General features: G+C 28.2%; 1 protein-coding gene across 4 annotated transcripts in view; it reads right to left on the reverse strand.

Annotated features, from left to right (window-relative positions):
• The window catches only part of fz2 (frizzled 2), a 128,111-nt gene that overhangs the window by 17,924 nt on the left and 82,447 nt on the right, over positions 1-27,740 (reverse strand). The gene's annotated exons all lie outside the window — the stretch shown is intronic.

Genomic DNA, 27,740 nt, shown 5'->3' on the forward strand with positions numbered 1-27,740 from the left:
AAACGTACCGACGCTTTATCCACTCCTATATATATATGTGTGTGTGTATGTGTGTGTGTAAATGTATATATGAGAAGTCCTTTCATGCTTCTACAGTTGGAAGCGTGACAAAATTCATCCCTTCACCCCCTATCACTAACTCGCCAGTTCGAAATTTATCAACTACTTTTGATACTCTATTACCATAACTAATTGTTAAGTATAATATATATTTGATTTTTTATATTATATCATTTCTCCATTAATCTTTTATTATACGTTGTTATAAATTATAATATAAAATGGTAAAAGAATATTATTAAAAAGCTATATAAACGTTTAATAATTAAAACACGATACAGAAAAATATTTCAAGTGTTATTATATTAAAGTAGATTAAATTTTCTGTATATTAATTTTTGTATACAATTAATATGTATTATTAAGTAGACTTGTTATAAAAAAAACTAAATAAATATAATAAAATAATTGGAATAATTACAATACAAAAAATTAATTATTATTCCAATCTCGTTGTAATATTTCCTACTGTAATAAATATCAATAAAAGAAACATTATATAAATCAAGTATTCTTAACAAGTGGTCTTCATTAAAGAGAATATCTTAATTAAAGAAAAAAATTCGTATTCCACGCAATCCCTTCTTCGAAAAAGAGTTTTATAAAGTCTTTCCAACGATTGAATCGAGTCACGAACAAGTCCCTCGTGTATGCACTTCTAACAACTTGTAGAATAGGGAACGCTCGTAAGTTAATTTAATCGACAGGATTTATGGCACCACTTCGATCTAACACAATGCCAAATATCGTGAATTCCTTTTACAATTGTATGTGTAAGTCACGTCCGATTTTATAGTTTCTTAACGAAACGTTTCAATGTACTGTGCATATAAAAAGTTTAAGAGAAAAAACAAGTAAGGATGAGTGAAAAAGTGAAAAGAAAACAAATTTGTAAGAAAAAAAAAAAAGAAAATGAGAAAGAGAAATAAATCAAAATATACGAAATTAGTGATGACAGGATGAGTAGCATGAACTTACTAAACTCATGGTCTAAAAATTTATCCTCTACTCAAGAATTTCGAATGAGTGTTAAGAATGGAGAACCAAGTTTGCTCGAAATTAGAACGATTCTCGTATATATATATATCGTATATACATATACATAAATAGATAACTTGGAGTAAAATAAATGTTTCCTTGACAGTCACGCCTGGATATTCCTGTTCAGGATGCAGACGACATTGGTAAACGTAAACCGGAACATGTTGTTGGTACGAGTCTCATGGTTCTATATCGAGAAAATGAATTCTGATACGTATTTTTTTGTATACGCGATTGAATTCCTTTCACATATATAATCCCTTTATTTACACGTGTTATTAAATTTTATAACGTTCGTTTAAATTTATATATAAATAAATTAGACGAATCAACGTGATCCTTTAGGTTGCAACAAAATAAAATTGTCGTATATTCTATATTTAGAAAAAATTATAAATAAAATAAATATAATATTATACGTAACAATTCAATTTATATATATACTAAATTTGTAATTAAAAGAAATGTTAATAAGATTCAAGTGTAACTTATCAAACCAACCGAAACAGATGCGGGTAAGATAATAGATAGGATAAAATAAATCAAAATGAATTATCGATCCAAGTAATAACCAACGACCGTAATATAATACTTCAATTCAATAGCATTAATGTCTCTCCGTTTCTATGATCATAAATCTTGATCAACGTAAAAAAAATGATAATAATTAAAAAAACCTTTTCAAACATTGTACAGGAATTAAAGAAAAAGAAGAAAAGAACCTTGTTCGACATGAAACAGCTGCTAGTTTTGCATAAACGTAAAAAATAAAACGTCAGGTATCATACTAATGCAAAACAGGGTTGTTTTCACCTAGTCAACGATAAAAGATCGATGAACGTTTTAGAAGTGGGCCCTGAAAGACCAGGTGTCAACACGAATCGTGTTTCTTTACAAACCATGAGCTAACTCGATTAAAATCTCTACGATATTAAAAAAATAAATTAAAAAATGGAATACTAAATAGAAAAAAAAATATTTCGAACCAGAGGAAGCAGAAATGTTTTTAGTTATTTTTCGTATATACGTTCGAGAAAAAAATTTGAGGAAAAAGTTTCGTCCGTTAACCACCCTCTCACTCATCCACTCAACCCTTTCCACCTTGGTGGGTGGTTGGTTTTGGTGTAAAAGTTACAACACACATGTTGGTTCTTCGTAACTTTGCGAACTGTCGAGTGAAGTGTCTCGCTCGTATGACTTTTGGCTTTTGTTCCATAGGAGTTTTACACAACACACGTAGGACGTGTTGTAACGTAAACGCAGGAGGATAAAGAGGTGGTGAAGAAGGTGAGAGAAGGAGGAAGAACAGGGGCGGGGTAGGATGGTTGAGAACGAAGGATCACTCGTTGTCACGCCTGAACCACCCCCCTTCCTCACTCTCTCTCTGTCTGTCTCTGTCACTTATGCAACTACTCTTTTGAACCTCAATCTATCCATTTCACTCACTCTCACACAACCCTTTCTTTGATTTATTTTTTTTCTTCTTTTTTTTTTTTCATTTCACGCAAACCTTTCTTCTTCACACGCGCTAATTAATTAGGAATGAATTATGGATTCGTGCGCTCGGTTAATTGGATTCGACGTTTCGTTTTGCAAAAAAGAAAGAAGAAAGAAAAAAAAATCCGAACATTAACATTGTGTAGGTGTGTATCTCTGTTTGAGACTGTCTGTCTACCTGTCTCTGTCTGTCTATCATCCTGTCTGTCTCTCCTGTGTATACCATATGAGCTTTTCATTCGTGACACACCACCAACTAACCAACCAACACGTCACCTTTATCGGCGTTTCTTTTTTATCTCATCGTCCTTCGATTTCCAGACCACTCTGTTATTAGGCAATATTTGATTCAATTAACGATTAACGATTACATCTGGTAAACTCGTTGATCATCACATCTCGCATTTCAATCAGAGACAGAAATTTAATTCGTTGAATCTTCGTTTTTTATTTCTTTGGTCCAATCTTATTCAGTCGAACGTGTTTTAATGTAATTACGAATTCTTTTTTTCTGTTTTTTTTTTGGTACATCCTTTTTTATATTTTTTTTATTTAACTCTTTGGGGCACGGTGGGATTAAAAGTGTCCAACCTTTTTGATACACCATAATGCACGGTGGGACATTTTTATTCCCACCTCGAAATATTATTGCAATAGCTACACATGCTCATAAGTTTATATTTCGTCTTATTTACGCAAAACAATTGGTTATTAACTCTTTCTTTTTATATTTTTACATTATTACATTATATATGTAATACCTTTATTAATAAAAATATACCAATTTAGTTTCATTTAAAACGTAATTAAATTTCTATGCAACATAGAGCTATTTTATTATCTGAAATTTTATGCTCTAAAGAGTTAATACGGTGAGCGCCACGTGAATTCTTAGGGAAATTCTTGTCAGGCCACAGGCGTTACTTTGTATTGAAAAAAATAGTTGAATGTCAGTCACCGACGGCTGACGTGGCGCTCAACGTGTTAATGAAGAAATTTGAATATAACAAAAAAAAATATTATGTTTAGATAAAATTGTAGATAAAATTTTTTTATAATTCTAGTAGAAAATTATATTTGTATATTGCAATCTCTGTTTTCTTTTGCTTCTATTTCTTGTGAATCTTTTTTTCTACTTGATTTAAATAATAAAATAAAAATGAAAGTCTCTTAGTGATGAAAAGACATCATCAACATCATCATTATCATCATCATTATGAGTATACAGTATATAATACAGGACGTTGATTTAAACAAATATAAAAACTATAAGAAAAAACAAACTTCAATATAAGAAACCGGATAGTATCTCGTTAGAAAAAATATAAGCAATCATATCTTAAACTATCATCTGTAATCTAAAATAAAAAAAATTAAATAAAAAAAAAAAACGAATAAAATAGAAATAATGAAGACTAATAAAAACAAACGTGATCGGCACAATCACAAAGTATTATATAAGATTACTCTTCCGACACATTCGATTGACATTTCTTCGTAATTGATATACCAATGCATAAAGGACAAAGACTTTCAACGACTACCACGATGATGACGATGATGGGATGATGATGATGATGACGATGATAATACTAACGACGTTGATAATAAAAAAAAAAAAATAAGACAGGAGTGATTTTCTGCGATACAATCTTTGAAAGAAAAATAAGAGATAAGAGCACCCAGTTTTCTACCTGCTCTTCTCGATCAAAAGATATACACACACACACATATACACAATATGTGTTTAAATCCCTTACGGTTTGTGATCAAAGAAAAAGAAAAAGAAAAAGAAAAGAAAAAGAAAAGAAAAAGAAAAAGAAAAAGAAAAAGAAAAAGAAAAAGAAAAAGAAAAAGAAGAAGAAGGGTCTAGAATTGAAGCAAAAGGAGTAGTAGTATCCAATCAGAATGACGTTAAGGTGGTGGTACAACCACTCGTTACCACATTCGCTGTTTACTTTTCACGTGCAACCGGCTACAATTCTTCTCTCTTTCTATTTCTATTTTTTTTCGTGATTCTTTTAAAAGGAGCTTGGAAGGAATCGAAGAGGAGCCCAGGTATACGAATAAGAAGAAGAAATAGAAGAAATAGAAGTAGAAGTAATAGTAGAAGAAGAAAAAGAACAAATTTACGAGAGTTCGAAGGAAAGGAAAAGGAAAGGAACATTGTAGAAGAGAACCGTAAATCATCCTATCTCTCTTTCTCTCTCACCAATTTTATTTTATTTATTTTTTATATTTCTTCTAGGATGACGTATGAAAAGGAAAAAAGATGCAAAGATGAAACGAAACGCAAAAGAAATAAAAATACTAATAAAAAAAGGGGATACAAGAAGATGCTCATTATATCTTTCTACTTCTTTTTATTCTTCTTCTTATCCACTAGAATCTGTCGTCCAGTTTTGACCTTGAACTTTACCTTCAGGTATCGAAGGGTAAAGAAGAATGCGTTGTTGCATCTCTTACCTTATTTATCGCTTCGATGGAAAGTATAAAAGAGAAAATAAAATAAAAAGAATCAAAGAAGTGGGGGGGAATAAGGGGAATGGGGTGTTGGTTTGGGCTCACTTTAAGAAGCCGCCGATGTAAGACGAAAAAGGTGTCCTCCACATGTGCCACTAATTAAGATCTCGATGAAGCTCGATTTATGTGCTTGGATATGAGTTCTCTTAATGAGGACTAGGGTGATAAACTGCCGGTAACTATACGTGTTTTACAAGCACTCTTTTTAAACGGCACTGTTGTCACTTAATTATCTTTCACGTGGTATGTGTATGTGTATATGTATGTGTTTAAGTGTATGTGTATTCATCGATTGATCGACGAATTTTATAAGATAATATAAGTTTCAACTTTTATCAAACTTTTTTTCTTTTTTTCCGTGGAAAAACATCAACCGATTATTTTTTTGATTTCGAACGCTGTTTATATCTTTCACCACTTGCATCTTCTTCTTTTTTTTTGTCAACGTTAATCTTTAAGTATTTGTTAAATATCTTATCGTGAATTTGATCGTCTTATCTGAGAATTGTACACGTTGACGACGAGTATAAATAAATAAGAAGAGATTTTTGATTTTCTTTTTTTCTTTTTCTAAAAGTAATTTTGTTTCGTTTTATCTGTATGGTATTTCAAGCGTTTTTAACTGGTTAGGTGTAACAGGTTTGGTATGTGGAGAATTTATGAGTATCGAATTATTGCACGTTTAATATATAGTATAAATGATTATAAATCGTTAACTGTTTATTATGAATATAATTTAACATTTATCTTCGATTGAAAAATATTATTTTTCTTATTATTTAATAATAAAAATATTATCCAATGAAAAAATGTATAAAAATGTATAAAAGAAACCTTGTCATTTAACTGATAATCACATAAATAGTATGTAGTATATAAATATTTAATGTTAAATATTTAAGGTTAAATATTTTCACTTCAAAATAATTAATATTAATGGAATTTAAATATTTAAAATTATCATTTATCTTCCATTGTAAAATATTATTTTTCTTATCACTTAATAATAAGAATATTATCAAATACAAAAATGTATAAATTTTGTTAAAACAAAAATCATGTCTTTTAACTGATTATCTTATAAATATTATATTTCATATAAACTTTCGATATAAATTAAATATTAAACAAAAAAAAATAAAAAACTTTCAAAATAATTAATATTAATTAAATTTAACCATTTAACATTCTCATTTATCTACGATTGAAAAATATTATTTTTCTTATCATTTAATAATAAAATTATTATCAAATACAAAAATGTATAAATTTTGTTTAAAAAAATAAAACCGTGCCATTTAAATGATTATCTTATAAATAGTATATACTGTATAACTATCTATAAGTTAAATATTAAAAAAACAAAAAATAAAAATAAAATAAAAAACAAATTAAGAAACTTTAGAAATAATTAATATTAATGGAATTTAAATTGGAAATAAATATTTTTCACGATGCGTTAAGAGTACTGTTATATCTCGGAAACGAAGAAATAAAATAAAATTACAAAAAAAAAAGATTAAAAAAAAACTAAAAGATAGAAAAGAAGGACGATATATTAAGCACGTTATCTTTCTCTTCCCCCTTTCGCGCGTTGTACGATATATCATCGGGTTTAGAGAGAAAGTCAACGTACGGAGACACGGCGCTACTGTGAAATAAATGAAGATAGAAAGAGAGAAAGAGAGAAAGAGAGAGAATAAGATAGATAGAAAAGAATTGGAAGAAGAAGAAGAAGAAGGAAAAGGAGCCGCGTGGGAAGTTAACTTCCCATGAGACAAATTGGTCAGAGTTATCGGCAGGATCCGAGAGAGAGAGAGAAAGAGAAAGAGAGAGAGAGAGAGAGAGAGAGAAATCGTTTTCCTTGCATGCACGAAGAACAAGGATACAGGGATGATATCAAAAAAGTATTTTGCCATTCGACAACGGTCCTACGTTCGATTAAATTTCACGATAAATAAAACACACACATTTTTCCATGCTTAGATTAATTACAATTTTTTTTTTATTCGACTAACACGAAGATGACAAAAAAAAAAGGAAAATATATGAGAATAAATTGGCAATAATTTTACTCGATGACCTTTTATTTAAAATGTGATACCGTATATCGTATTTTAAAACACACATCGTTGGGTTTAATTTATAGGAGTATTCTTTAATCGTTTAGAATTTATTGCCAATTTATAAACTGTGATAAATATATCTGTATGTGTGTGTACGTAATATAGTATGTATCACTATTTATAGATGATATTTTGTAATACGTGGGAAATATTTCTGGAATAAATATAAGATACGAAAATAATGAAAAAAGTGTTTACGTAAAAATATATTCTAATTGACAAATTAAGTTCTATACGAATAAAAAAAAAAAAAAAGAAGGAAATATATATTCTGAGAGATAAAAAAATTACGTATTAAAAAAATAGTTTGAAGTTGTACACATACATATTTATACTTGTTAACATTTATAAATCGTCTCGAAACTTCGATTAAATTTCCATATAAAATTACATCCTGTTTTTTTTTCTTTTTTTTTTTTGCATTTTATCTTTAGCATTGACTATTAAATATATTTTCTACACCTTGTGTTTATTTATAGAAGAAAAAAATAGAGAAGAAAAAAATATTCTTAAAAAATAGAAAAGAGTTTTTATTGTGAATATATGAAAATTGATTGAAAAATTCGGAATTAAATTTTCATACCAAATAATGTCTTCTTTTTTTTTTGTTCTTTTTGTTGTTGATGATTTTTTCTTGCAGAAAAAGGATAGTAATTGTACGTAAAAGGAATTGCGAATTTTTACCAACGATTAGAAGCGCAATGAAATTCCTCGTCTACTTTTCCTTTTCCGTATGCCATAATTGCACAACAACTGGCAAGTTTTAAAGGCAACGCCTGTGCTTACGAAACACGTATCTTTTTATCTGTACGATGCCCGAAGTAAGGTATTTATACTTAAAGTTTATGTTCTGAATTTATTCGATTCAAACCACTATACTAACTGTCTCTAATTGCGTAACAATTGTATTACTCTATTATTTTTTATCAATAATTCTAGAAATCGCAATATCGTAAAAACAAAACAAAAAATAATTTAAAAATAAATCTTATCACCGTGTGATTACTTGATAAGGGTACTTAAAAATTGGTATATCAATTGTACCATAATTTTACATAACTTACATCGTTAAAAGTAAAATTAATTATAAAATTATAATATATTAATTAAAAATAATAATAAATAATATAATTTTACAAATTAATTATTTATTAATAAAATAAAAATATTATATTTATTATATTATATTTATTAGATATTATTATAAATATTAAAAAATATTTGATATCGGTCTATTTGCATAAATATATCTATAAATTTCATTAAAAAATTGCATTATTTTTTTTCTTTTTACATTTTATGTGACAAAATAATAATAAAATTATCACATAAAAAATAAATTAGGAATAATGCTTAATTTATTATGTAGCAAATAAATTTAACTATTTATAAAATATTTAAAAATATTGTACAATTATATAAAACAAAAGGATTGAAAAGTTCAAGAAATTAACTGACAAAACGTTAAGAATAACAAACTAAAGTACAAACGAACGAACGAAGGAACGATGGATTCTTAAAAAGCGAGCAAGCTTCCTTACTTGACGCATCTCAAAGAAAATTACACAGTACTACACGCGGAATACCCTGACCGAGATATGACAAGAATACAAGTTGGTAAAGACGTGATCGTGCAAGTCAATAGCTTCAACACAGTCAGTAAAACTAGAAAAGATGAAACATATACACTACCCTAACTTCAAACTCTTTTTGGTCTTATAAACACCTGCATATGCTGATCGAAAAAACAAACTCGTTTAAACTAGTCATGCCAGGTACGTCCGTCATTATTTCGTCGTTTGTTTAAAGAAATAGTTACTTTTTTCTGTTAATTAATTAAAAAATACAAAAATAACTTCATAATATTTCTTTTTAAAAGTGTTTATGTCCAATTTGCGTGTTAAACGAATTCACTTATTTCAATTCATATTTGCACTAAATATATTGTTTTATTAAACAAAAATTCAATTAAATACAATTGTCAATATTTTCAATAAACGTTTGATCAAATATTTCAAATCTTATTGAAAAGATAAATAAATAAATTATTCCAACGTTTTTTTATCACCGAAATTTTCTTTGATTTATCAAATGGGAAATTAATTGAAGGTGAACAATGTTTCTTTTCCCCTGAGATTGCAAACAAATGAAAAAAAGTAAACGATAGGAAAAGGGTTTGAAATATAAACGCGAAGTTATCTTAACTTTTTTTTCTTTTATCTTCTGTCTCTTTCGTACTTTTCTATTCTTACGATTTGGATAACACGAGGAAAAGTTTAATTAAGACACGGTTAGAGACTGTTCTTATTTCTTCATAGTGTAACCTTCTTCTCTTCTTTCCTGGTGTACCATCTTTTTCCCCATGAATCAGACTGAGAAGATAGAAGAAAGAAAAAAGAAGAAGAAAGAAGAAAGATAGAAAAGTGTGTGCGCGTACTTTCAATTACACGGTAAATAACGTCGGCCGCTTCTTTTTACCCTTTTGCGAGCATGAAAACTTTAGTTTCACCGACTTATATACTCTCCTCTTTTCTCCACACTTTCTTTCACGAATTTTCCCAGCAATTTTCCTTTATCCTCGATGTTTTTTTTTTGTTTTATTTTTATTTTTGCTTTTCTTTTCTCATACTTTTTGATGTTATTCGTCTACTTGAAAAACCCTAATACACTTTTTATTTTCTCTCACATTTAAAGATTGTAAATTTTTGTATCAAAGTGATCAACATTTTTAATATTATATTATATTATTATTTATTTGTAGAATTATTATTATTATTATTAATATTGCTTTTCAAGATAATACAATAAAACTCGTTAAAAGCTTTCAGCCAATCAAATATAATAATCAGTATATACATATATATATATTTTTTTATGAAGAAAATTTATGAAATATTATGTAAATTAATCGAACAGAATTAAATCCTTTGTACCTTTTCAGAAAATAATGAAATATCTATTTTACACGTACAATATATAAGCATACATAATATCACGAATAATTAAACGATAAAAGTAAAAAATGGTTCTCTAATTATTTGACTCTTTAATTATTTTCTATAGAAAATTCAATATGATATACAGAATGTGAACTTAAAATTTTAAAATTAAATTATTAATAACATGAAACTTTTAAAAGAAACTTATTTCATTCTCCCTACCGTTTGAAATTAAAAATTTAGGAAGTACTCGGAAAAAGTAAATTAATAATCCGTGAAACACATATCTCAATTCTTAAATATAATCCATTGTTATAATCTATGTTAAGAATTCGTAAAAAAAATTGTACAGTCAAAATATCATCAAATTGAAAAAAAAAATCGAATATTTAAATATAATTATTATATAAATAATTTTATAATAATTATTAAAATTATTATAATAATAAATATAAAATAAATATAAAAATATTTATAATAATTATAAAACTACTTATATATATTTATATAAATAATAATTACTATATTATTAATTATTAACAAATTGTAAACTAATCATTTAGCATCAAATACAAATTATACAACCACTCAAACGTACATCGCCATATTGATATTATATTTAAAAAAAAAATAAAAATAAAAAAAGCAATCGAATTTTAAATAAAAAATTTATTATTTAATTAATTATTAGTAACGAGATTTAAATCAACCGTTTGGAAACTTTTGTTTTTAAATACAAGTCACTGGACCACTTACCCCACTTTACCTTACCCCATCACCCATCGTATACAACGTTGTATAGGTATTATATTTAAAAAAAAAAAATGAAAACAGAAAAAAAAGAAAGAAGGAAATAAAAAAAAGAAGAAGAAGAAGTGAAAGAAAGAGAGTATAAGCGGCTCGATCTTGATTGAAGACGGTTTACTCGCGGCGAATCAAAGGTGAAACGAAATACCCTTCCAGGAATCGTACTCGAGAGAAAGAGGACTTTGCCAGGAATACGATCGGCAAAGAACCGGCGAGTATTACTCGCGTGTCGGCGTACATACGCTCGACTTACTCGTTTGCCGTCCCTTCTTCGGCATCTTTGTCGGTATTTTTTTTATTTTATTTTCTTCCCCCACTGTTCAAATTTTCCAATTAGGTTGACTCTCGCGTCGCACGCGTATTCACATTTTCCATTCATTTTTAAATACCCACACGAAAAAATCCTACATTTATCTTTTCTTTTCTTTCAATTTTAAAATGACTCGTTAATGGGAGGACAGGGGGGAATTAAAAAATCTTTTTAAAAGCTCAATCATCCTATTATGTATAACACATACATACACAGAGATTTGGAGTTTAATTTAAATTGAAAATAAATGGATGATCATTTAAAACGGTCAACTTGTTAAATATCAACGTTCGTTTTAATATCATCGAAGTAAATTATAAATGAATTTTTATTTTTTTTTTTATCGGACTTTCGAATTAATCTGATTATCGAGTATATTTATATTTCGGTTGAGTAATTTCTAGAATAATTTTTGAATATACAAATTAATAATTTTCAACATGATAAATATTTAATTTAACCCATTACAAACCATCCCGCAAATATTATAAAAACTTAAAAAAATTAAAAATAAAAATTTTCAAATTTAATTTATCGTCAATATGAAATCATTGATGATTTTAAATAATTTGACACGTAGAATACTTAATAAAATGATCAATCAAATTAGTAATTAATTTCTACAATTGCTTCAGTAATTAATAATGATTGATACAAAAAAATATGACATAGTTATTTTGATATATATACAGGGTGTAGTTCGTTGAATTTGTATCAATACTGGCTATAATATTGTAAGGTCAAAAATAAAGGTACCCTTTAAAAAACATTAATAAAAAAAATTTCTCAAACTTTTGTTTATTGCAATGTATAGTCAATCGAAAACAGTTTAACTTTTGTTTAAAGTATTTTTTTGTCAGGTTATCCCAAGTATTTAAAAAATCGTGAACATAGTTACATGGGACACCCTGTATATAATTATAATTAAAAAAAAATAAATTACACGAATATATAAACTACCATCATGTATTTATTTATGGTTTATAATATTATTGACTAAAATCTTTGTTATGTTTTAACAAACTAATTCTTAATTATATGTTTGATTTCAAAGAGAAGAAGAAGGTGTTTGTGTCTTTCGTCTCGACTGGTTTGCGATATGGCTATCGACCCGAAACCCAACAACGTTAGCTTCCCCCGAAGGGCTAAACTTTGAGAAAGTGAGAGAAGGAAGGACGAGACCAAACTGAGAGATACGTTAGTATAGTTCTTCGACATCGAGAAACTTGCTGATGAGAGTTTATGACTTTCGCGGGTGATTCGATTTACTCCAAAGGACACACATAAACACACTACCACCACCATTCCTCCATGGGGTTTTGGCTCGCTTGCTTGCTTTGTCCTCGCCATTACTTCCAAACACATTTTACCATTTCGAAAGTTTATATTGATTTCCCTACTGAATTTATTTTCTCTTCAAGTTCATTACAAAGAAGAAAGAAAGAAAAAAAAACGAATTATCTGGAAGATTAAATTCACGATTGTGATTCATCTATTTTTCTTTTAAAATTATCGAACAATTTAATATATTTTACTTCAAATTGTAAAAGAAAACTTTTTGAGTGACTAAAGTAATTGAAAGATGAATGAAACGAACAAAAAAAAAACAAATGTAAAAATAATGGACTTTTTACACGTATCTTTAAATAAAAAGAAAATTAAAAAAAGGATTAAGGAAGAGAAAGGTGTGAGAGAAGTTATCTGTCAACTATTTTTTTTTCTTCTCTACCGACGTGTATGATTTATGCAAATATTCCAAGGACGATTTTACGAATTCAACTCTCTCTCTGTTTTTTTTTCTCATTACTTTCGTTGAGCTTTATAAATCGCACGAATTATGCGAGATTGCGTAATTGAAGAGCTGAAAAGTGGGCCTCCTCGTTGAGAATTATTACCATGTTACTCGTAGAAAACTTGTGCGTGGGAGGGTATCATTTCTTTGTATTAGTAAATCTCTAATACATTAACATAAGAACCGAACGTCTTGTACCGTGAAAAACCTTGAGCGCGATTCCGACATCAAGCAGGCACGTAAGTATACACATGCATATATAATAAATACATATAGATATATATGTATATATAGAAACATTTTGCCTTGGAATTAATCTACGTTCGATACTTCTACGTACAAACAGAAAAAGATATACATATGTATAATAATACGAATGGGATAATAGTAGTAACAAACTCTTTTAAACTTTTTCAATTTTAAAAACAAGTTTCAAACTATTACAAAAATCCTATGCATTATTATCAAAGAAATTACATAAATAGAATGAAAAGTTTATCTAATAAAAGAAACCGTAAAGAGAAAACAAAACCCAAGTAAGAAAATTTTAATTGCATTACTAATTTAGAGTACAAGTTAAGAAATTATTTTCAATCGTGTTCCGTTAATACAACGAACCTACCTACCTAACGAACTAACTAAAAAGGCAAAGCAGAAAAAAAAAATTAATCAGAAAATGAAAAAAAAGGACAAAAAAGAAAATATTACAAAAAAAAAAATAAGAAAAAAGGTGTGAAAGAAGAAACGTCGAGACGGTTTTCATCGTCGAAGGTTAATCCTTCGTGCGTTTTCTGTAGACACCCCATCGCGTATTGTGCAATACACAAACGTAACATCGCTCGCGGGCCAACAGCACACACACACACACACACACCAAGAATACATACATATATACATACACGTGGTACATCAATTCCCAGAGAGGGATATCTATACGCACAGGTGGTACACAAAAACAGAAGTAACGTATACTAACATAAGAGAGAGATAGGAACTAAAAAAGAGAAAAATAGAAAGAAAAAGAGAAAGAGAAAGAGAAAGAGAAAGAGAAAGAGAAAGAGAAAGAGAAAGAGAAAGAGAGAGAGTAAATCTCACTCACGAGACTCACTCTCGAGTCCCCCACCTCTTCCCTCTGCCCCTCTTCACTTCCCCCTATTCCTCTTCTTCCTTCTCTCACAGTAAAGCTCGCGTAGACGTTAACGGGTTTCACCTGCCCGACAGAGAGTCAAAGACAAAGGAACAGTGTCACGTTCGCTTCTTCTTCTCTCGTTTTCTCTGTTTACCGGGGCCTACCTACCAACCGACAGTACACACTACCAACCAACACACGACTACTGCTACTGGCAGCAGCTTCCAAGAGACTGAGGATGGAAAGAAAAAGAGAGGATGAAACAAGAGGAAGGTGGAGTCAAAGAGAAAGAAAGAAAGAAAGAAAGAAAGAAAGAAAGAAAGAAAGAAAGAAAGAAAGAAAGAAAGAAAAGAAGAAAGAGTGACTGACTGACTAAGAGAGAAAAAGAGAGAGAGAGAGAGAGAGAGAACTACTGACGCGATATGAAAAGCGTTTTACGAGAAGAGACACGGCAACGACACCATCATCACACTACCAACGATGACGGAACGTGAGTGAGTAGAAAGAAAGAAAAAAGAAAGAAGAGAAGAGAAAGAATGAAGTGAGGGTAAAGGGGGAAGAAGGAGGAGTCCCATGGTGGTGGTGGTGGTGATGGTGGTGGTGCGAGAGACGTTCACCAAGTTTTTCCACGGTACAACGAGGAGGAATATTGTTTCAGGTTGGTATAATGCTGGGCTCGTTAAAAAATAATTCATTTAACCACAATGCAGCTTTTCTCTTTTCTCTTCTCTCTTTCTATTTTTTTATGTCCTTTCTTTTCCTTCGTTCATATATATATATATATATATATATATATATATATATATATATGTATATTATATATACATAGGTATACAAGAGTATATGTATACGCAAAGGTGTGAGATACAAGATTGTGCAGCAACCCTTTTCCTTTTTCCTCCTATAACCTTTTTTTTCGTATATAACCCTTCTCTCTCTCCCTCTCTCTCTCTCTTTCTCTCTCTTCTGTTGGTCGTCATCCACGCGAACGAACACACACGTTTAATCTATCTATTTTTCCTCTTTTTCAATCTTACACTTTATTCACCAACGTGTACTATTATATAAACGTGAATGTGTGTATGTAAATATAGATATTCATATACATACATATATATACATATATACCTAAGCAAAGGTTATAACGAGGACGAGCCGGCCTGTTGTAATTAACGCAATAAATAAGTATCGTAACACGAGCTATGCGAATGAGAAAAGAGAAAGAGTAGGAGGGGGAGGAAAAGGAGGAGAAGGATAGGAAGAAAGCGGCGAGTAGGCGCATGCCTATTTGCAAAGAAAAAGAGATAGAAAGAGAGCGAAGTGTATACGCGTAGGCGAAAGAACTTCCTTTTATTTTATCTATTATCTCTCTCATTCTATTTAACCTTTTTTTTTTTAAATACATATGATCCTCTTTGCGGATGGATAGATTAGTTTGCATTAATGATACCAACGAGATTTTTCTATGTAATTTTCTTTTCTCTTTTTAGTTTGTTCTTTTTGTTTTCTTATGTATGTGTGTATATGTGTGTGTGTTTATTTCTTTTAGGACAAGTTTGTAATTTTATTATTAAAATATTACCATAAATTGATTTAATAAGATATCATCGAATTCTTTTTTTGTCATCGTTTATATTATAATAATAATAATAACAATAAGTAAATAATTACTATATAATTATACTATATATAATATAATATAAATAAATATATAAAATAAACTATATAATTATAATATAATAATGACTATATAATAATATCTATATAATATAATATATTTATGTAATAAAAACTATTATTTACTTATTATTATTTTTATTATTATTATAATTATTAGTATTACTTTGTTATAAGTAAAAAATTATATTATATAACTATTATTTACTTATAATTATTATTATAATTATTATTATTATTATTATTATTATATTTAAATATATTATCATTATTATTATTATTATTATTATTATTATTATTATTATTATTATTATAAATAAAAAATAGTTATTTATTTATTTATTTTTATATTAAAACACGTTTTTAAATAAATATTCAAATATCATAGATATACCAAATTGATTTATTTCCAAATAAATATCTGTTAATTAAAATATACTAGCAAGAATGATAAAAGTTTAATTATAATGACCCTAATCAAGAAAATTGTTAACTCCTCGAGTAAAATTATCTTTTGAAGATCGATAATGACGATATCGATTGAGTTTTAAAAGATCGAAGGGATATGCTATCTTCTCAAGAAAATATACTTCAATTCTAAAGATGTTTCTCTCATGTGTATGAGTGTGCAAAAAAAAACGTGCTATACTCGATCAATATCTTTTCGCACCTTTACTGCACTTTTAAGATAAAATGAAATATAATATATCTATATATATAAAATTGCGTAAAAATGATCACATTAACCACTTACGAGAAACCACGAATTATCTTCCTCTTTAACGTTCGCTTATTTTCGATACATCGAATACGATTCAACGATGCTTTACTACTACAACTACTACTACTACTTTTAAAATTTATTCTGAGAATATTTGAGAAAATCGAATGGAAAGTATATCGATAATCGAAAACGTTCAACTTCATCTCTTTTAATTAAACGCAGTGAAATCGTCATATTATCACGATCACGATAAATGAAATTGAGTCTCTCGTATTTATGCACATATTGAATCGATTATTATTATCATCATTATTATTATTATTATAAGTCTCTAAGTTTCTATATGGCGTACTATTAAACTTCGTAAATAAAGATACACAAATATACGCACAATATATCCACACACATATGCATAAAGAAACAGATATACACCACACGTTCTAATGTAAACGATATTTATCGTTGTCTACTAACAAAACCTTTCCTTTCTCTTTAATTTCGATTTATGAAAAAGAAAATAATAGGAGTTAAGACAATGTAGACACAATGTTATGTTTCTCTCAACCTTTTATACTTTGTTAGACATTAACTATACTAATAAGATTTATCAAAGAGATTAAATTTTAATCAGTAGCAGGATTTACTAACGTGTTATAACGATATCTATTGCGGCCGATTAAATGATTGAATAACGTGTATTATACAGTATTACTTTAATATATTATACACTACCGTTCAAAATTATTTTCCTATTATATCGAATAATTAACACCGATATTGAAGCTGATACTGTTATTTTAATAGTTTATTTAATTTTATAATTTATTATTTTATATTTATTTATATGAAATAATATATTAAATATATAATTTATTATTTTATATTTTGTTTAAAATTATAATTATTATTAGAAACGATGTAGGTTCGAAAGTACAATAAAATTTTCTATTTGTATTTATTTTTTTATAATACGATAATATTTAATTATTTTAGTTATTTGTTATATTGTCATTTACAAGATTATATATAATCAATTTTGTTTAGTATCTGTATAGAAAATTAATTGTTTGTTTAAAAAAAATAAAGTCACGCATACTAAACGTATTATATCAATTAAAAATATATATATATTTAAATAAAAATACATTCGTGGATCACTCACATCATTGTAAAGGGGTCAAATAATTTTGAACGATATTGTATAGATTGCTTGACATTTAAAAAACTACTTTGAAGTATGATTCGAACGATAATCGTAAAACTTGGATAAGAAATTGCAGAGAATTTTTGTTCAATCGAAGAATTTGATTCTATTAAATGTTACAATAAAAAACAGACCTTCTTTTCTTTGTTAAAAATACGAAAGTATGTAAAAATAGAAAATATTGCTATAGTTGTATATGTATCTTGTGCATTTTCAAATAAATACACAAGATACCTAAAAAGATTTATTCGTTTAACTGTTAGGTGCATTTCTTTTCTTCTTCTTTTTTCAAATCATTCCAAAGCGATTTGTACAAAAGGGCAACGCGTTGAACCGTGACTATTGTCAAATAACCGTCGAAGGGTCCAGGTATTACAGATTTAAATCTACTATTTTTTTTTCTTTCCTTTTTTACATTCTTTTATTTCTTTCTTTCTTTCTCTCTCTCTCTCTCTCTCTCTCTTTCTTTCCTATTCCGTCGCCGTCTTAGTTGTCGTTTCTATTCCCAAACATTTCCTTTCTTTCATTAAAGCCTCTTTTCATGGTAAACTCAGGGTGTTCGCCTTCGTCTTTCACAAGTTTTTCAGACGGTCGAGAGAGTCGAGGGTGGACCAGAAAAGGTAATGCACTTTTCAAGAAAAACTCGTTTATAGTACGGATAGACTTCCTCGTATAAATTCACTGCTTACTAGGGAATATCTAACTTAGGATAGGTGTATATATATATATATATATATATATATATATATATAAAGAGAAAAAAAAAACTAAGAAAATCTTTCGACTTTCGCGAAGAAAATCACGCCAAAAACAAAATCAATAAAATGAAACAAAAACAGAGAAAAATAGGCTGGAAAAATAAAAACGATGTTTAATTCATTCGAATAGAATATTTAAAATAATCAACAAAGATGTAAATAAAATAAATAATAATAGTAATAATAAATGACTAAATAAAAAGAAAAATAATAATTAATATTAGTTAACGTATCTTAATTAATAAGTAAATTAATATACCGTATATTATTATATCACTATAAGTTAATATGCAAATGCAATTTTTCACATTAAATATTTTTTCTAAAATAAAAAAATAAATGTTTTCTGAAATAAAAATTGAAATAATATATAAAATAAAATTTATATTAATTTTAAATATCATATTTATATTATGATAAATACACAATTATATTATATATCACATTATTATAAAAATAAGAAATAAAAATATAACAAAATTATAAATAAAAAAACAAACAAACAAACAAACAAAAAAGAAAAGAATAAGAAATAGAGAAGAAGAAAGAGTTAAAAAAGGGAAAAGGGAGTCACGCGAACGGCGTTAATTCGCGAACATCCTTGCGTTGAAAGTTAACGACCGATCTCGTTCGTTGGTAGGATTGAACACTTCTGTTGATGGTGGTTGGTAGAAAAGAAGGCAGATAGAAACACACTACTCCTCCTCCTCCTCCTCCTCTCTCCTCCTCGTCTTCTGTTGCTCTGGTCGTTCATTAAATCCGCAAAGAAGAGACCGAATCACTATATCGTATCATCTCGTTCACTCTTCTCACACTCTTACTCTCATTCTCATTCTCATTCTCACTCTCTTTCTCTCTTCCTTTACATTCCGTTTTCTCACTCTTTTATTAAACGAGCACACACATACACACATACATACATCATACATCTTCCGATCGTAGCGATAATCTCACGACGATCAGCAACAGCAACAGCAGCAGCAGCAGCTACCTTCGACTATCTCATTCGCCATCGAGATAATTCGCTGTTAGAACCGATTCTCGAAACGAGGAGACGAGAAAGAAAATGAAGAAAATGAAGATGAGAGAAGATGTGCGAGCTCGTTTACTACCCTTTTTTTTCTCTTTCATCTTTTACTTCATTTTTTATTTCATCCTTTAACTTCATCTTCTAGCTTCATATTTTACTTCTTCTTTTATTTCAACTTTTACTTTATTTTTTTATTTCAACTTTTAACTTCATCTTTTAACATCATATTTTAACATCACCTTTTACATTATTTTCTTTTTTATCTACTTCATCATTTTATTCTTTGTAAAACGTTGGGTATTATTGCCAGAATTAGTATCGTAATATAAACGTATAGTTTTTACCTACCACCACCTACCCCCTCCTTAAAACAACACAACTGGTAAAAGGATTTTCATGGTATGAAAGAAAGGAATGAGAAAACAAGATGAAGAATCTTCTCTTACCAACTGTTAGAGAATATCTCAAAAAGGAAAATAAGGTACAAATGAAAGCCAGACATCTCCCACCTGGAAGACGATATATCAAGTTGAGAAAATTACGAGAGAATGAGAGAAAGAGACAGTAAGAGAAATAGCTAAAGGGTTTCGTCGACCTTTTTATTGACTTGGCACGAGAAACGTCGTCGTTTTCCATGGACCAACGGTAACAACATGATTAATTATCTTTCTACTTTGACTATTTTAACTACGGTGTCATGCGAGTTCTACCATCACCCCGCCCCTCCTTCCTTTCTCTTTCATCTTCGACAGTGAAAGATTATTTTAATATTTACAAGAACAATTAGCGAATTAGCAAAGACTCATTTTTTATAAAACGTTTGTTGTTGTCAAAAATTTACATTTATGTTGAGTTTTATGATTTTCGTGGAAGGGTACATTAATATTATAAAATTTATATTATTATTTATATTTATATTAAATAATTATATATGTATATTATATTATTAAATATATGTTATATAAATTATTAATATTGTATTATTATATAGAATAGATTTTATTATATAAAATATTATTTTTTTTTATTTGAAATAATTATTAAATCTATTTCCAAAAATTCGAATTCTATTTTTTCAAAATAATTAAAATTTGATACTAAAATGTATTTGTAAAAATAACACACTTGATTAAACTTTAATGAACGTTCCAATCTTTAAATTCTACTCTTTATAAAGTTTACAATAATAATAGTAATAATTTAAAGAACAAATAAAAAAAATATTAATTAAATCAATCTAACACACATTTTGAAGTATCTAGAAAACCACATTCGCTTTTTGATCTGATATATAATTAAAAATAAATAGATAATTAGTATCTGTTCTTAAATGATAAAATGATGAAATAATAAAAGCAAATAAATAAAAGAAAAGAAAAAACGTTTACGACGAGAATCGAAAGTCTTGGCAATTGCATTCTCTCCCTTCGATCAAATCGAATTTAAAAGTCGATCTCGTTTTTGAGATCAAAGAAAATTGTTGTTTGTAATTCTTGGTTGTGCTAATAGGTGATAAAGATCGTGAAACGACATAGAATTGTCGTTGTTATACACGTTTGAACTAGCTTTTGGAATTAAATTACTATCGAATAGAACTACATACATGTATTTCTTTTACTATAATACATTTCATTTATAACTTTTATTTTATATAATAAATATGTGTATGTGTATGTATAGAATGCTGTAAACAGAAGTGTAGACTCAAATTAAATTTTTCTAAAAATTATTTACAAATGTTACCATGAATAAAAATTGAAATTGTAGAATGTTAAAAATCATATGATGAAATGTCAACATATATCAAATACCGAATAATTGTATTTATTAATATTATTGATATACACCAAACAAATATGTGAATCTTGACATTTTTTACTAAATAACATATATAAACATATAAAAATACAAATTACATGAAATACAATTTGATTGATTATTTTTCAAATAGAGTTAAATACAAGAGTAAAATAAATATAAAAAAAAAACAAATATACAAATATGTATGAGTGTATGTATTATCGATAATACGTTTGATCGAAGCATGTTCTTGGTTACAGTGTTCGTGATTTCTCACGAAAGAAAATACGTCGTCGTCGTAGTCGTCGTCGTAGTCGTCGTCGACGTGCCCGTTTACTCGTTAGAAAGCGATAAGATAAAGCCTTCGACACCGAGAGAAGGTTTCTAGTGAAACGAGTAAAAACGATCGGTTGATTCTCTCCTCCTCCTCTTATTACCTTTTGACTTTTGCCGACTAAAAATTTTACACTACTACTTATATTACTTTTTCAAAAACAAAAACTTTTTTAATCGATATACAACTAAAGATTTGATTTCTATCATAGAATTTAAATCTGAACTACTTGGTTTAAATTAAACTTTCCATGAAAATATTTGAATCTACCAAATAAAGCACCGCTTGTTAAAACACGATATAAAGTTAGTATATTTTTTATATGTATATGTGTTCATTCATTATAATTTTACGTAACACTACTTCTAATCATTTTTCATTTTCCGATACGAATTCGATCTTATCTATCTATAAAGAATTTCACAATCGTATTTCTAGAGAAAACTTGTTATATATATATATAAAACACTTATGACTAGTTCGTATAAATAAAATCTGATTGAATTTTTTTAAATGTTATACAAATTACGCGTAATCATTTCCACGAAAGTAATAAAAATTCGTATCGATACGTTTTAAAACCTTGTATGAAAATTCGGGGCACAATAATAATTTTGTTACTCGTCAAAAATAACAATAATTTTAAGAAACTAACCGTACCTGCTTCAGCGATTTCCCATCGTGTGTAACATTCGAAAAAAAAAGAGAAAAAAAGGAAAGAGAGAAAGAAAACCATCGTGCATATTAAATTTCTCGCGTGTAAAGAACCCATTCCCGTTTGCAGGTTTCAAATTGAATAGGAAGGTAATAACAATAACAACAACAACAACACCAACAGGTGAATACGATTCTTCCCTTCGTGTTTCCTCTTTCAAACAAAAAATAAAAAAATAAAAATTAAAAAAAAAAAAAGAAACAAACAAGGCCAAGAAAAATAAATTTAAAAAAAATAAAAAGATACGAAAGTAATTGTGTTCGATCGAAAGATTTGCCATGCAAATATGCGATACGCTCACGTAGCATAATTACTTGACCGTTTTTATAATCAGGAGAACGGCTACAATTCCTTTTTTTTTTTTCGTATAAAGAAGGAAGAAGCTCAACGTTACATGCATGCATACGTAAATGTAACGTACATACATAGGTAAGTAGGTAGGTACATTACATATATGTATACGAGTAAAGAGAAAAGAAATAACTAGTACATAAGTACATATGTAGTAAGTGAGTTGAGTTTTGTAAAGAAACGAGACACGCATCATCGGTTCGTTCACCGATTGGCAGCTTCGATTTTAACGATATCCCCAGGACACGTTCGGCGCCATGGATCTCTTATGTACTCTTTGGAACGACGATAAAACCGGAACCGAGAAAAATATTCATTTATCTACGTCGTTTCATCGCTTGACCATTCGTTAAACTCTCTCGTGGAACCCTTCTAACTACTAGAATGTGTTAACGTTAATTTATTATTTTTAATGTACTTTGATAAACGTTTCTTTATACGAGTAAACAAAAAAATAATAATAAAAAAGAGACAACGAAAAATTCTCATTTAAATTATGACTATTCTATCTTGTAAATAATATTATTAATAATATATTATAAATAATTTCAATTAACGAAGTTAATCAAATAAATTAGAAAGTAAAATATATATATATTTTGTTGTTGTATTATATTCTTTATTAAATAATAATTAAATACCAATGATAACTATAACAATAATAGTTATTATTGTTTGATCATATCATTTGATGATTTGTAAAACATATCATCATTGTGCCATTTATATATATTTGTATTCTAAACTTTATTTAAAAATATATCAAGAAGATATTTAAAGATTTCCTTAGAGCTAAAATTAAAATAAATAAATAAATTGAAAACAAAAGATGGTTTGCAAGAAAATTTAGTCTACGCGTAAGCTAAATAATATATTTTTGTTCTTCACCCCACTACTTTGTATATATAAACTTTTAAACGGAACAATAAGCCAATGTGTAGTTAGTAAGATAAAAGATAAAGATAAACCTGTCTTCAATTCTTTATCTAATTTTACCATAGGGGTATACTTTTAAACAACAATGAAAGCACCAACTGCAGCAGCAGCAACAGCAAACGACTTATATCCCAAAAGCGAGAAAGAGAAGTGATTTTTGTTGTATCGACGAAAGTTGACGATCCAAGGAGCAAAATGGAAGTCGTTCGCACGTGCTGCGTCGAAATGCTTACTGAAAACGATCAAGAAAAAGAAAGAAAGCAAGAGAAAGAGAAAGAGAGAGAAAACGATGAGAAGCTAAGATGGGTGAGCAGAAATATACGATCATAAACAACGCGTCCCGTACGCGGTGCAAATTTAACCATGGCGTCCGTGTTGCACCGGAAGGAAGCCGCACGATAGTCGTAAAAACACTGACGGATAAATTCTCCATTCCCTTCTTTTTAATTTTTTTTTTTTATATATACATATTTTTTAATTTTTTTTTTATATATATACATATTTTTTAATTTTTTTTTTTATTTCACATTCGAAAACTAAATCGAATTACGATAGGTTCGAAAAAGTTTGTTAATTCTTCAAACCCATGATATGAAACTATTTTTAAAAATTCCCCTAACTTTTTACAAATTTAAAAAAATATATGCAATCGTGAAAAGAATTGTATATGTTTTGTATATCACATAGAAAAAAATTGAAATTACTTAAAACAATCACGAATGTAGATTATTTTTTTTTCTATGTAAATAATATTTTGTTTCTTATATTATTTTATTAAATCTACTAACTTTGTTAAAAAAAAAATTTTAATGAGAATAAAATTTCTATGCAACATGCATAAGCTTTTGTTATTTTTATTTTTCAACAAAATTCCGGATGCTTCTCAAAGAGTTAACTCACTACTATAAAGTCACGTAACTTCAAAGTCGCACGCCTGCTTACACACACGCATGTGCATTCACGCATACACGTATGTATATGCATATTTATAGATTTAATATGTTTGGTTTCACTATACAACAAAAATTTTATTGTTATAAACTACAGTATAACTAAATTACCATTATATGTCTACGACCTTACATAATAATATTTTAGTTTAGAATATAAAAAATAAAAAATAAAATAAATGTGGTAAAAAAATTGACTATCTCCCATATTTTGTTTTTTTTTTTCATTATTATGAACAAAAAATTGGAACAATAGTAATATATTTAGCAACGTTTGGAATAAAGAACAAATTTAAACAAAAAAAAAGAAAAATGTGTTAAAAAAATATACTGGTTTAAAAATGGAAAAAAATAAAAAATAAAAAAAAGAGCGAGTTGGTATTATACCAGGCGCGAAATTCTAAATAAATAAACGGCTTCGAACGAGCTTTCGACTGTGAATAAACGATGGAAAATAATGGAAAAAGCGTTTACGCGTTACTCGTTAAATCGAGTACACGTGAAATCGGCTTTCAACGTGATTCGAAGCTCATTCAAAGGATCGTCGAACGAAAGGGTGGTGGTGGTAGTGGTTGGTTGGTTGGTTCGTTGGACGGATGAATATGAGAGTAGTGCAGTCGCGTTGTCTTTATCACCCAATTTTTTAGATACAAAAGAATCATAGTTAGGTTCTTTTCTATACAACCATCATTCTCATTCACGTTGATTCTTATATTATCAATAATGTGTCTAACCAGCCATTAATTTTTTCATTACGATCTTATGAGATATATGTGTAAACCTATATGATTGGTTAAAAAGGATTTAAGGATGACGTGCATGTCGTTATTATTCTTGTGTAACTCGTTAAACTAGTTTACGGATTAAAAACAATTTTTCGAATAACATATATATAAGAGTGAGTCGCATGATTTTTAATTACTTTTTTAGTTGTATTTATAGGATTACCTCAAAGTAACTTTATATAGTTCTTTTTGTATTTTAAATGCAACCCTCTGTTGCAACAAAATATAAAGAAATAAAAAGAAGTATGTAAATATTATTAACACAAAATAATATATATATATATATATATTATATTATATTATATTATATTATTATTTATATATATATAAATATTACGTATTTTAAAGTAATATTATATATAATATAAATAAATATTATTTAATTAAAAATTGTTTTTTTTCTATCTAACTAGAGATGCAATTCTTTAATCTTACAAAAAAACATATATACAAGAAATAAATGAAATGACAAATATTATTAAAGAAATATTTCAAGTAATTAATAAATTAATATTATTTAATAGAAAGAAAATAAAATATGATTTATGAAATAATTAAGATTACAAACATAAATGACATTTTTAAAATAAATCATACGACCAACTCTATAGAACATTCCTTCTTATCCTAGTAAGTACCGTTAAAGTAAAACCAACTACAAGTGTTCGAGTCTTTAATTATAATATTGATTCAAGCGAATAACATGACTCTAGTTACGGTTTATGGTAAGGTAGGTAGGTAGGTAGGTAGCTAGCTAGCTAGGCGGTCGATTTACAACGAGTAAGTACATATAATGTTGGAATTTCATAAGGAAGGAAATGAGAAACGTTTAAAAAACACTACCACATTAATGTAAGTATATAAACGTTAAAAGATGTATGACAAGTCAATCGTCATATACCGGTTCGGGGGAACAAGTAACGGACGTTTAACAACGACAAATACAACGATACGATGATGAACCAATCGGAATAATAAAATACAATATATATATATATATATATATATATATATATATATCAATGTTTTTTAAATGACTCATTTTATCAGCAGTGATTGTTATCCATCCGATGTAAACAAATATTTATTCAAGGAATGTTCAAATGTGCATACGCGTCAACTAAAATGTACATGCAATGATCTTTTAAACGAGTATGGTTTGACGAATGTTTTTTTTCGCTGGATAAAGAGAAGATAACTTCGAGGAAAATTATTAATTAGCTAATAAACTTGTCTATTAATTATTTAAATATTAAAATATTTCTTAAATGAATGTTTAAATTTACAACAGTCATCAAAACAAACGTTAGTATTGATATTTTAATATTGCATGAAATTTTTAAAGATAAATAATTACACGATAAAATTTAAATAAAAAGAAAACAAAAGAACGAGGAAAATACGAGCTTAATAATATATTTATTTTAATTATTACGAAATCTAACGTTTTTAAAACAAAAGTTTAAAGTGTGTGTTACGATGATATGTATTTGAGAAAGATGTAAATAACGTTTTAGAAGGAACGGTTTGAAGTTAATTTTTTAATTAGAGAACAGAAAGAATCTACGTTAAATTTAAATATAAAAAAAGAAAAGAAACATAGATTCTAGAAAAATTTTCTTTCCTACGTTAATACCACATCGATTATTATTTAAACGAATAATAAAAAATGTACATAACATAACATACGTATAAAAATGAACAAAAAATCTACCACAAGTAATATTTTCGAGGATAGATGCAACGGTTATTTTTCGTTTGAGTCCAAAAAAAAGGGTACCTTTTACGGACAAATTTCAGAAAGAAGAAAGGAAGAAAGAATGAAGAAAAAGGGAAAAGGGCCACAATACGAGAAGAGCTTGCTCAGTTACTCCGTTTTATGCAGATTCTGTGAGTAAAACGGTAAGAGAAGGCAACCAGCCAGCCAGCCAGCTAGCAGCAGGCCAAGAGTTTCGGACGAGTCGTTGAAGCTGGGAAAAGAGAAGAGATGAAGAGAAAGAAGAAGAGAAGGAAGAAGAGAAGAGAAGAGAAAAGAGAGAGAAAGAGAGAGAGTAGTTTGGCATTCAAAATGTGCAGGACCGAGAGGAACACCACGTCGGATTCTCTGACTTTGCGTGTGCATGTGTTTCTCGTTCGTTCTTCGTTCCTATGCACGTTTCGAAGGAGAAAGAAAGAGAGAAGGAAAAGATGGAAGAGATTTTAAAGTGAGTTAGAAAGAGAAGGAAAGAGAGAAACCCCGACCACAAGATATA

Source organism: Polistes dominula, unplaced genomic scaffold (genome assembly GCF_049000335.1).
Source record: "Polistes dominula isolate Pdom_NZ unplaced genomic scaffold, Pdom_raw_medaka contig_373, whole genome shotgun sequence".
Classification (NCBI taxonomy): domain Eukaryota; kingdom Metazoa; phylum Arthropoda; class Insecta; order Hymenoptera; family Vespidae; genus Polistes; species Polistes dominula.